Genomic DNA, 13,167 nt, shown 5'->3' on the forward strand with positions numbered 1-13,167 from the left:
GTTGGCTGGATTCACAAGATGTGTACCTTTCATATGCTGTATTGGACTTGTTAATGTGTGAAAGTTAAATATTTAAAAAAATATATATTTTGAATTTCGCGCCCTGCACTTGAAGTGGCTGTTGTCATAAGTGTACCGACGTCGGGCTTGCAGCCAGAAGAAGTTTTAAGTTCCTCTGCGTACACATCACGGACAAACTGAAATGGTCCACCCACACAGACAGCGTGTTGAGGAACAACTGTAGCAGAGTATGCTTGGAATATTTATTTCTTGCATAGAAGGACAAGTTGGCCAATATAATAAGTCAACTTTTGTACTATGGGGGACAATAGATTGACATAGGCTAGTACTTTTGCTGTTTGTTAGGCCTACTCACCTTGTTGGCTGACGAAAACTAGGCTAAATGTGCACAGTTCTATCTTAAATATCCTAGGAATTCGATTAGAGGGACACGAGCGGTTCAGTCCCCGATGTTTCTGTCTTCATTCACTTGTAGCCTACTTAGCTGAAATGCCTGTGAGAAGAACCCGATCGTGTGACAGGCATTGGCTACATCTGAGAGAGCCATGTGAGTGAGAGGTGCTTCGGAGCACGGCAGCTGGGAGAAGGGAATTATAATTAGCCTATTATATTCAGCCCAAGGGCACAACGGCCACTTTGGCCTCAAAAGGCATGCATTTTTTAGGGGACATTACGGCCACACAAGGGGGATGCTGCCCGGGAAATTCGAGGGCTGGTGCGAATATTATAAAGTGCTTGTCAAATAGTGAATGAGAGACTGTTGAAGAGTGTGCAGATTGCGCCTTTTTTCAAATCATAATTCAAGTCCTATCATGCAGCCTTAGAATGTATTAAACATCAAAACATATAGCCCAACGTTTGTGTCACAGCTAAAGTTGCATAAATAACTCTAAATTAGGCATATAGGAGGACCAGTTTCTTTGTTAACCGCTCAACACGGAATGTGCGCATGTGCGCACTGTCATTTCTATTTCATTAAGCTATGTTCAATTGTATTCTTCATACTATCAAATAATAAAAAATAATACTACAGAATTCTAAGCAAATCTTGTCAGCTAAATTAGCTAGTACAGCTATATGACATAGCCACATCCGGGCCTAAAATAAGGACAACTCAGACACAGGAGGTTGGTGGCACCTTAATTGGGGAGGACAGGCTTGTGGTAATGACTGGTGCAGAATCAGTGGAATGGTGTCAAATACATCAAACCCATGGTTTTCAGGTGTTTGACGCCATTCCATTTGCTCTGTTCCGGCCATTATTATGAACCATTCTCCATTCAGCAGCCTCCTGTGAAGTCAGGGTATGTTATTCTATTATTCTGAAATAGACTACATTTTCTTCATATCATGTTTCTTTAGACCTGTCTAAAATAAATAATGGACTTATTGTGATGCTGTAGGCTATATTAAATGGATTGGATAAATGAATAAAATGTAGATGTTCCAAAGGTCTGCATCAGTGACTTGTGGACTATGCTTGGAAGCCGGGAGATGCTAAACGCAGTAACGCTAATTAACGGTCAATTACCGTAAGAACGGCAATTATTTGCTTGACAATCACCGACTGACAAAATTTCATGACTGCCACAGCCCTATCAGATACTTTGTTTTTTGATCCACGCCCCTACTTTTTTTTTTAAGTATCTGTGACCAACAGATGCATATCTGTATTCCCAGTCATGTGAAATCCATAGATTAGGACCTAATTAATATATTTCAATCGACTGTTTTTGTTATATTAACTGTAATTCAGTAAAACTTTTGAAATCGTTGCATGTTGCGTTCATATTTTTGTTCAGTGTAGTTTCTGGAGAGCCTATGCTAAATTCACACCGTAAGTTAATTATTTACAATATGACTGTTAAACTGTACTATTTTGACTACAGTATCTAGCTATCTAGCCATTCTTTTTTAGAGACTTCTGAATCCCCAGAAACTTGTTTAGAACAACCAGAACAGTAAGGAAATGACTCTGATCTTACATCTGGCCTCACCTCTACCCAGTAGAACATTAATATCAATTATATCTTGTTTCAAAGCTCTTTTAGCTAACTGGTCTACAATTTCATTCCCTTCCACACCCGAATGTGCTGGGACCGGGCAGAATCTCACTACTACACCCAGTCTCTCAATTCTCCATAATAGCATTAATACCTTCAATAGTAGGTCACTCCTATTAGATTTACCAGATGATAAACTATTCAATACAGACAGAGAATCTGAGCATACTATAATTCTGACATGTTGTACGTCCTCCACCCACTGGAGGGCAACTACTATTGGCAACAGTTCAACTGAGTATACTGACAGTTCATCTGTTAGTCTTCTACATATCTGCACATCAAATTCAACAAGGTAAACGCCTGCTCCTTTTCCACTATCTGGGTCCTTGGATCCATCTGTGAAAAGTGGAAGAAATGCATAACAACTTATACCAATGTAATTGTCAACCATTTTCCCTATGTCACTTTATTTGATTTGATTACTTTTACCCCTTTGGACACAGTAATTGCAGAATAACTACAGTGTACTGCAGTTATACTGCAAAATTATTGCAGTGAAAAAAACTGTGTTATTTTGGACCCAGTATTTGCAGCATACTGCAGTTACACTGCACTCTAACTACAGTTATACTACAGTGTACTGCGGTTATACTGCACTTTGACTGCAATATATTTTTCATACGGGTGGGAGTAGCCACGGAGGAACATCCCCTATCACCACAGAAGGGCCAACCTCCAACTTCCTCAAACCACTCTCATCAGCAAGCTTTCCAACTGTCCAACCAAAACCACTGCCTTGTCTACTAGTATATTCCCAACAGTCATGTAGAACAGTATCAGTGAGATGGTCAACCTCACAGCCTTTGAGCCTAACACAATACACGAATGAACACTGTAATTCGCTGGGATGGCAGAGTATAAAAGCAGAAGTGGGCATTCATCAACGGACCAGAAAAGTTACGATTCCATCATTGTTTCTTTTCTTCTTTGGATGGCAATGTACACCCAAAGTGAAGTGATACATTCTGCCATCTACTGCGTGGAAGTAAAATGACACATTCGTCTCAAGATTGAGTTTCATTAAGCCTGTAGATGGCGCTAAACCCATACAATTCTACAGAGTTGCTAAAAAATGTAGGTCTTCTACCATTTGTCACATTTGGTTACTCTAGTCGCCCTCAAACTCAACTCTGGACCTCGAAGCTAGTTCCACTGTTTGTTTTCATTGTTCCCCTCGAATCAGGGACTGGTTTAGACCTGGCACACCAGGTGGGTGCAATTAATTATCAGGGAGAACAGAAAACCAGCAGTCTCCGGACCTCGTAGGGTAAGAGTTGAATACCCCTGCGAGTTAGGTGTATCTAACTATGTCTAGACATTTTTATACACAAGTAAAACAAACTACATGAACACATTAATGAATATGTAGTTTACACACATCCAAAGAGTAGGTCTATTTCAAAGGCAAGATGTAGGTACTAGGTCGCCTATGCTGACATGCAGACAGGACTACTGTAGCCTACATTAAAATGAATTGCATCATATATTGCATTTTATGCATATTCATAATTTTGATATTCTCAATTATCTTTCCACCCACTACCAGTCCCATATAATTCACTATTTTCATGTGGAAAACGATCAGTCAAACACATCTCTGGCACAATGGAACGTGTGCTGGAACGGAAAGAATGGCAATACCTTCCACTTTCTGACTACTTTGTGTGCAAGACATTTTTCCTGTCTATTTACAGAGTTTTGGTGCTCAGATACATAGCCATTAAGAGAGATGCAAAACATCCTGTGGAAGATGGTCTGCACACAGAGTAAACATATTCTGAAAGTAGGCTATTCTCTCTCACAGCTTTTTGTTCATTATACCGGAAATGTTAATATTTTAACTTTTGCATATGATACCTGGTATCCCTTTTCATTCTAGTAAAATGTTAGAATTGTTTGAGGAAATAATGATTGATTGCTTCCTTTTTGTAATTGAGTAGTGGCCAAATGAATGTTTATTTTCCTTAACTCTTCACATTTTGGTCAAGTAAATGTTGCTTTATGTCACAGGGCGGATGGGCAGATATTCAATATCAAATGTAGACCATCTTGTTATGGCATTATGCTCTGGACCTTATGCTCTATTTACACAATACATTTGCAAACATCTTTTGTCCAGCTTGACTGCATCTGTTGTTAATGTCAATGCTCAGGCGCTCTTTGCTATCCCCTGTTGAAGTTTCAAACAGGAAAATATGTTATTTGTGACGACAAACACATTACTTGCTCATCAATATTGCATTTCCCCCTTTCTTCTCGCCATTGCTTTATTTTAAGGTTCCCCCATTCTTCATGCCATGCTTCATGGAAAACACAAGAGAGAGAGAACGTGGTGGACAAAATGCATTTCAACTAGGTAAGCATGCATTTGCAGGAGCTGGATAACAATGGTCTTGAGAATACTCCCAGGCCACAGTGGAGTTGTCTTTTCCTCTGGAAATGGAGTCAGTCCGGGGGCCTCATTCGCAGCAGCAGCCACACCTTCAGTCCCGCTGCTCAAAGTGCAGAACAACCAGCCAGGGCAATCACCTGACACATTTCCATCCAATTTCCACTGCAGAATGTGTTCATTTTCAGCCTAATGGCATGTCATTTTGCTCGAGCCTTTGGTCAAGAATTAATCCTGGAATCAAAACAGATTTTCCGGGGAGCAGTCTTCCATCAAGTATTGATTTTTTTACACTCACGGAGCCTGTACTCCCTAATTTAACTTGACAGCCGGCAGCACAATGGACTGGGAGCACCTTGGCATCTCACAGAGGGAACTCTCCACCTCCTCTTCGCTCTCCTCTTCGCTCTCCTTTTCTCTTTCTCCTTTTCTCTCTCTCGCTCTTTTTCTCCTTCCATTTGTCTTTCTCTTTCCTTTCATCCCCCTTTCTGAAGAAGTGAAAGAGAGGTGTGTGTGAAAAAGAATCCCGGACGTATAAAACAAAGAGCTTTGGCTACAGAAAATGGTGGAGGGGTGGGGTAAAGCTTCTGCCTGTTTTACCTCTAATTATGTTTTCAAGTATAGTGCAACTTGGGCAGGTATAAGGCTGAGAGGGAAAAGGGGAGAGAGTCTTCTGGGGCCATCAGGTATCATTATGGTCCTGTTGACATCTCCCTGTTTTTGAGTGATTCTCATCTGTGATTTCCCCCAGCCATTTTGCTGAGATGTGCGAAGAGGGTCTCATCATGGCTCCATAAAGAAGGCCAAAGTGTCCGCACTGGGCCCCCACTAATAAGACGGCAAAGATGCGGCCAACCATACCACTCACAACCTACTCCTCAATCCATATCTCCTCTCTCGCTCACTGCCTTTTGCTATGTACTCTCTGTCTCTCTGCCTCAGAGTATACTAAAGGTGATTGGGAGAGAGAGTAAGAGGCAGATGAAGAGGTGGACGTTGTCCATACAAACATCTCATCAGAGGAACAGTTATCTGCCAGACTTCCAAACATCTTAGGATGAGATCTCTGACCCTTCAAATTCCTGTGATCCATGTTAAATATATATAGATATATATATATTTAACATATATATATATATATATATCACTCTCAGATGATACCACTCCACTTAGAATACAACTCGTGTCTTGTTTTTACCATAGAAATCTGTGAGAAATGGATAGTACAACAATATTTTCCAAAATAGCTAGGTTTCCATCCAATTGGCGACAGATTTTCATGAAAATATTCTAAAATCTGCATAAAAACAATATGTGCATTTTCATACAAGAGATGTTTCCATCAAACAGATTTTTTGCACATAAAAATAACTTTTGCGCTTCAATTCCCAGGTAGCCAATATTTTTTTAAATGTTGCGTTATATAGCGAATGTGCCCACTCTGTTCTTGACACATGCGCTCTAGCCAACAGCTCGCAGATACAGTGCGGGTAGGCTACATACATTATGAGAGCGATATTATTTTTATTTGTCAAACGGTAGCCAAGCATCGATCATCATGTCACCAGAACAAGACCCAATATATCTATTGGAAAGAAGCATCACTGTGCACTTTCCCCACCCTGTGAAGTTCATCATCATTATTTAATCTGTAGCCTAATAAACTGTTTTCTTTCCCGAGTCGTAGTGGGAGGACCACACAATATCATCGCATGAGTCCATGTTTACTTTGATATGATGGTTCTTATATCAATATTTGTGCATAAAGGCATTTCCACCGTCATTTCTCTCATCATTCATTTTACCCACACAAAAAGATCCCACCATGTCTAGCATGTTTTTGTTTTGTGGACATTTGGAAATGTTACCGACAAAATGAGCTGTTTCCATACGACACGTACTTTACTTGTATGAAACGGTTGGATGGAAACCTGGTTACAGATCAGAATAATTGTCGGTGTGTGTAATAAAATAATAAAGCAGTGTCAGTGGATAGAGATCTGGGTTGGGTCCACTCATTTCAACTAATTAATTGAAAGTGAATTCATGGGCAATCCTATTTATAAATGGCACTTTAATCCAATTCCTTATTGAGTTAACTGAGGGTGGATTTGACCCTGACCCTGGACGAGTTAAACAGATTTATAGGTCCTACCCCTGACAACAATAATTAGGTAACGCAGATGGTCTTTGACCATTTTTTTTTAAGGTTCATGTTCAGAACATTACAGTACTGTAAATATTTCTGTTGAATTCATTCAACATGATTTCATTTCGAATTTCGGTAAAACCAAGAATGGTAGTGAAGAAGAATATGTCCAACCAACTCCCTTTGGATTGGTGCATGTGTAGCGTGGTTCGTTCTGCGTTGTGTAATTCTTAATGAAGACGCTGCCACAACTGATGGTCTGCTCGTTGAAATCTTTTTATTTGCCCTGCACACGAAGAGACAACACACACGTTACCCTTGGTGCAGTCACAGCTCTCCGGCACCTTGCTAGCCGAGGGTCAGGCAAAAGAGCGCCAAAAGGAATTAACAGGTGCTGCGTGCACACTCGCTGCACAACAGCATATACAAGTAAAACTATACAGAACATAATTCTGACAAAATAAAAGACATACCTGCACACGAAGAGACAACACACACGTTACCCTTGGTGCAGTCACAGCTCTCCGGCACCTGCGCGAGCACATGTACACTCACTCAACCACTGTCACAAGTACTTAGAAGTTACAACAGATACCCCAGTCAGTGAGCTCTGTGAAACTTGTTAACATAAATTCCTACACTGTCCACACTATAACAAACGTATGGTTGCAAAACAGTACATTGTATAACCTTATGACGGTTCCATATTAAACAGTTTCGGAGCCAAGGACAACATACCTTGCTAGCCGAGGGTCAGGCAAAAGAGAACGATAAAGTGGTATGGGGATACAGATAACCCGCGATGGGCCAAACCAAAATATACAAAACTTTTACAATCACTTGTATGTACAATATTGGTATGAAAAAGTGTTTGTACACCAAATAAAAACATTAGCTATGCAGCTGTAATTAAATAAAAAAATACACTGAATTATTATTATTATTATCAGATTATTAACATCCCCTCTTGACCTGGCCTATTTGAATTGGTCCTTGTGTGCAATTTGGTGCGTAATCTAGGGGAACAACATCACACTGCTACATTCACCCCCACTGTTTTACACTAGATTATAGACCCAAAACAAAACACATTACCTCAAAGGTAACAAAGCAAAGAAAGAAAAAAAAATTCACACCCACAGGGCGACAGAGTAACCCAGTGTAGTCCCTTAATTCTAGACCCACAAATGGTCGATCAGCTGAAAAGCTATCCCGCGAAGGATTAGGAAAAATAAGGGGTAGCTAATCCCTTATTCAACCGTATACGAAAAATGCCATATACATTTTATGCCGATGGACTACACACAAAGTTACATGAATTGTCAAATATATTAGACAAACCCACAAATCATTCTAAGACATGCTTAGATTTCCTACATTCCTACAAAAGAAAAGGTAGGCAATATCCTACCGTCACTGAGAAAACAAGAACTGTTTCATTTCCTGTGTAGACATAGTTTGGATTAACCTATCCACTGGCTTAATAAGTCTACCCAGTCTAGTCCGAACACCCTCACCCACAAACCTAGCAGGAATGTCACAGACAGCACTAACCCTGCTCAGAGGTCTAACCTCAGGATGGGGAGTACTACAGATCCGCATCTCCGGAGCCAGCACACTTTCAGTTACCGACTCAACACTAGTAGTGTCAGACGACTGATCAGAATCCTGGTAGATTGTCACAGACCACACTGACGAAGCATCTTCAACCAAGGTAACATCATCCACACTGAATGGAGTTTCGCAATCAGAACTCTTGTAGGCTTCGGGGATATCTCTCTGGTCCACTTCTGCTGAGCACACCTCACTTAAGGGGACTTCATACGGTTGTTCCACCTCACTTCCATCAGCCGGGACTTCACCATCCTCTTGGAGTATCCTCCCAGAAGACTCAGGAAGGCCTGCTACCCAGTGGACAGTCCTGGCGTCACTCCCATCCATTTGGCTGGACATTGCAGACATCTCAGAGATCACGTCACCACTCGATAGAGATCCGTGACCCTCAGGTTCCTCCCACGAAGGTAAAGGCAGAAAGTTGACTGGCATAATCAGGTTCCTATGCACAGTTTTGATGCGTCCAGTGGTAGGGTGTTGGATACGATATGTGTTCAGTGAGCTGTTCTTTGCAACCACTATGTACACCACACTCTCCCAGCGATCAGCCAGTTTCTTCTTGCCCCTCTCCCCCTTGTTAGCAAGTAGAACTCTATCTCCCTTCTGCACCGAGTGACCCTTAGACCGTCTGTTGTAGACCTCGGCTTGTCTCTTTTGTTGCTTACTGGCATGCTGCTGGGCCAATGTCATGGCCTCTCTCAGATCCTCACCCAGAGACTGGACATACTTATCCACATCTACTGTGTCCCCATCCAACAGCACACTTTCAAACATAACATCTACCGGCAACCTAGGGGTGCGTCCGAACATCAAGAAGAAGGGTGGAAACCCAGTAGTCTCATGAACAGTGCAGTTATAGGAGAATGTCAATGTGTTCAACATCTGAGGCCATTTAGCCTTAGACCTAGCTGGCAGAGCTCTAATCATCCCACCCAGTGTGCGATTCAGACGTTCTGCTTGACCGTTACCCATGGGATGATAAGGTGTGGTGTGGGACTTTTCAACACCAGATAACTGAAGTAATTCTGCAATAAGTAAACTCTCGAAGTTTGCACCCCTGTCAGAATGGATGCAATCAGCGAACCCATAAATGCAGAAGAAATTATTCCAGAGAACACGAGCAACAGTCTTAGCAGACTGGTTTGGACATGGATACGCACAGGCCAGCTTAGTAAAGTGATCAGTCACTACTAACACATCAATAGACTTGTTGTTTGAATCTTCGGCAGTCCAGAAATCAATACACACAAGTTCTAAAGGTGCCGTTGTCACAATGGAGACAAGTGGGGCTCTTGCTTCAGGCTCAGGTGCTTTACTCAACACACATCTCTTACAGTGGGCCACATATTCCTTGACATCCTTCTCCATAGATTCCCAGTAAAACCGCTGTCTCGTGAGCCACAATGTGCGCTGCTGACCCTGATGACCAGCATCATCATGAACTCCCTTCAACACAAGGCCTCTCAAAGACACAGGTACGACATACTGGAATATTTTCTTCTTACTCACTGGGTGTTTTGAGACACGATACAGAATCCCTAACCGCGTGGTGAGTTTCCCCCACTGTCTTAGAGTATAAACTGTTTCTTTAGCTTCAAAGACTCGCTCTCTCCTAGATGGGCGCCGGCCTCTATCTACAAAGAACATTACTCTGCTGATGATAGGATCCAGTGACTGGTTATCATACAGCTCCTTGTGTGTAAGGACAGGTAAAGGGCTCTGACCCATGGACATCAACTTCTCAAGGTGCTGCACATGTGAAACGGACCTCACTGTGGCACCATCATCCCATCGGCGATGGGCTTGGAGGACAGCAGACACCTCTTCACAGGAAACCAACCCACTGACATCGTCTCCAGCTCTACTCAACTCACTCCCAGGAGCCATAGACGTTCCACAGCCAGCCTCGGGCTGCTTCACAGGAGAGACGGAACATGTCTTGTACATCATCCAGTCGAAGACCTCTGGCTTCCTCCAGCAGGACATCATATGGAATTCTTGTCAGTCGGTGCAGAACTTTGGGGCGGACAAATGGCTCTCTGCTCAAAGCATCAGCAACGACATTCTTGGGCCCTGGTATGTACTGGATATCAAAATCAAAAGGTGCCAGCTTTGCAACCCATCTCTGCTCACATGCATCAAGTCTCGGCTTTGTAAGAATATATTTGAGTGGATTGTTGTCGGTCCACACCGTAAACTTATGCCCTCGCAGCCAATGGCTGAACTTATCATGAATGGCCCATTTCATGGCTAGAAATTCCAGCCGGTGAGCAGGATACTTGGATTGTGCATGATTAAGAGATTTACTAGCAAAAGCTATTGGCCTGGCTATGGCCTTCCCATCTTGCACTTGGGATAGTACCGCTCCCAAACCACTAGTAGATGCATCAACAGAAAGCAAAAATGGCTGAGAAAAATCTGGATGAGCCAGCAGTGCCTGGTCAACTAGTGCTGCTTTCAAAGCTTCAAAAGCGAGTTGACACTCGGCAGTCCAGTCTGCAGCAGTGAGCCTGCGAGAGGGACCAGGCCTCTTTCTGCCCTTGCCTCTCCTAGGCTTCTTCTGACCTGTAGTCAGCTGAAACAATGGCCTAGCAACCATGGAACAATTCTCAATGTAGTGTTGATAGTATACTACCATACCAAGGAAAGAACGGATTTTGCTAGGAGACGGAGTGACACCATCAGCTTCCATCATCTCACTCTCAGTCACATTCAAAATGGTTTGAATCTTAGCAGGATCAGTGGCTACGCCCTCCTGAGAAATGATGTGGCCCAAAAACTTAACAGACCTCCTCAAAAACTTGCACTTAGACGGAGACAGTTTAAGATTGTGCTCCTGCAACCGCTGGAAAACCATCTCAAGTCTCTGCAGACTCTCTTCCTCCGTCTTAGCAAAAACCATCAGATCATCCAAATAGCAAAGGAGACTTAGAAAGTTTTGGTCCCCAAAGATGGTCAGCATCATTCTCATAAACGTAGCCGGGCTGTTGCAAAGGCCCTGAGGCAAACGATTGTACTCGTGCAGACCTAAAGGAGAGGAAAAGGCAGTGTATTTCTTATCCTCTTCATGCAGTGGCACATTGTAGTACCCTGATGTCAAGTCCATTGTGCTGAAGAAGGCATTACCTCCCAGCGCCGCCAGTACATCAGCCTGATGAGGCAGGGGATGAGCATCCTTCACTGTGCGGGCGTTTAACCACCTAAAGTCAGTACATAGACGCAAGTCCCCATTCTTTTTCCATACCAGCACCAATGGTGAGGCATACTCGCTGCTGGATTTTCTGACGATTTCCTTTTCCTCCATATCATCCAGTGTTTCCCTGAGTTTTTGGTAATCAGCTGGAGAAAGCCTACGATAAGTTAATCGAAATGGGCGGTCATCAGTCAGCCGTATGCGATGGCAGAACTCTTTTGCCTCTCCACAATCCAGGCTATGTCTAGAGAACACCGTGTCATACTTCTCAATTAAACCGACAAGTTTGTCTTTCCAGAACTGTGAGACTGGACACTCCTCAACCGACAGGCCTTGAAGTCCAAGATTGCTCAGTGTACTGTTTCCATTAACTACACTGCCATCAACTGAACTCTTGGCTGTAAGACTGCCATGTGAGCTGTCACATTGTGCTTTTGCCACGTTCTGGTAAGCAGCTTTCTGCTTGACATCATCAAAATCCTCCAATGCAATACAAGGGTACACATCTGCCACTTTAGCATTTCGTCTCAGGGTAACTGGCGAAGTTGTTGGATTCACAATCTTCACAGGGAGCCATCCATCCCCCCACAGAGGCGTAACTACTCTCCCTACTAGTATGTGTCGATTCACACAACGAGACGTGCTGGGTTCGACAACAACAGTACTGCCCACAGAGAGTTTTGTCTTTGGGGGTAAGCGGCCCCACACAAGATGCTCACTCATGGGTTGGAGCGTTACTGCCCTCTTCAACTTAATGGTGCCCACTTTATCTGGGATGGAGTCTCCTCTCCATCTCTCCAGATTTGATAGGAGACGCAGGAACTGGCTGTCCTCACACTGTCCAGAGGGACCTGGCGTACCCACCACCTGCCAGTAGCTGTCATTTGATTTGAACTGTCTAATCAGAGACTTCAACACGTTAGTGCCAACAATGAGTTCATCAACCTGCCCATCTACAATCAGCACTGGGACTACATAACTGAAGCCATAAAGCTGTAGTTTCAAGTCACACATGCCCACTGGGCTAGTTTGCGTCCCACCACAACCCACCAGTATGATGTCTGAAGGAGCTAGAAAGTTCCCCTCTACCACTCCTGCCTCCCTCAACCGAGGTACAATATCTGCGCGCAGAGTAGTAGCCATGGACCCACTATCTAACATCCCCTTCAGCTCAACTTTATCCTGTACTAGCACGGTGGTGTAAAACAAACTGTCATTCTGAGAAATTCTCATTGTGTTCTGAAAAATTACTGTGTTGTTCTTGGGTACTGACTCACAAAAATAAGAATAAACAGATTGGATATCATCATCAGTGGAGGAAAAATTAGACTGCCTCACATTGCCCTCCTCAGAATGGAGACTTTCTAGCTTTCCTGAGACCTGCCAGTCTGCCCACATACAGGGCTCTTTCGCTTCCCAGTCTCACTACAGTCAAAGCTCATGTGGCCAGGAGAGAAGCACTTGAAACACAGCTGGTGCATCTGACAGTGAGCTTTGGTCCAGTGATTAGTGCTTCCACAGACAGCGCACTCACGCTCACGTTTGGGGAACTGTTTACGGGGCCCTCTGTTCACAGACTGAGTATTGCTGACAAGAGCCTTCTCTAGCATACTCAAAACCTTCTCTAATGTCCCACCCTCAGATACAGATTGGGCCTGTTCTGGTTCACGGCCACATCGAGAAAAAGATGACACATTAGGTCTGCTCTCAGGATCCACTTCCTCCTGGGGGGAGT

Source organism: Salvelinus fontinalis, chromosome 25 (assembly GCF_029448725.1).
Source record: "Salvelinus fontinalis isolate EN_2023a chromosome 25, ASM2944872v1, whole genome shotgun sequence".
Lineage (NCBI taxonomy): Eukaryota > Metazoa > Chordata > Actinopteri > Salmoniformes > Salmonidae > Salvelinus > Salvelinus fontinalis.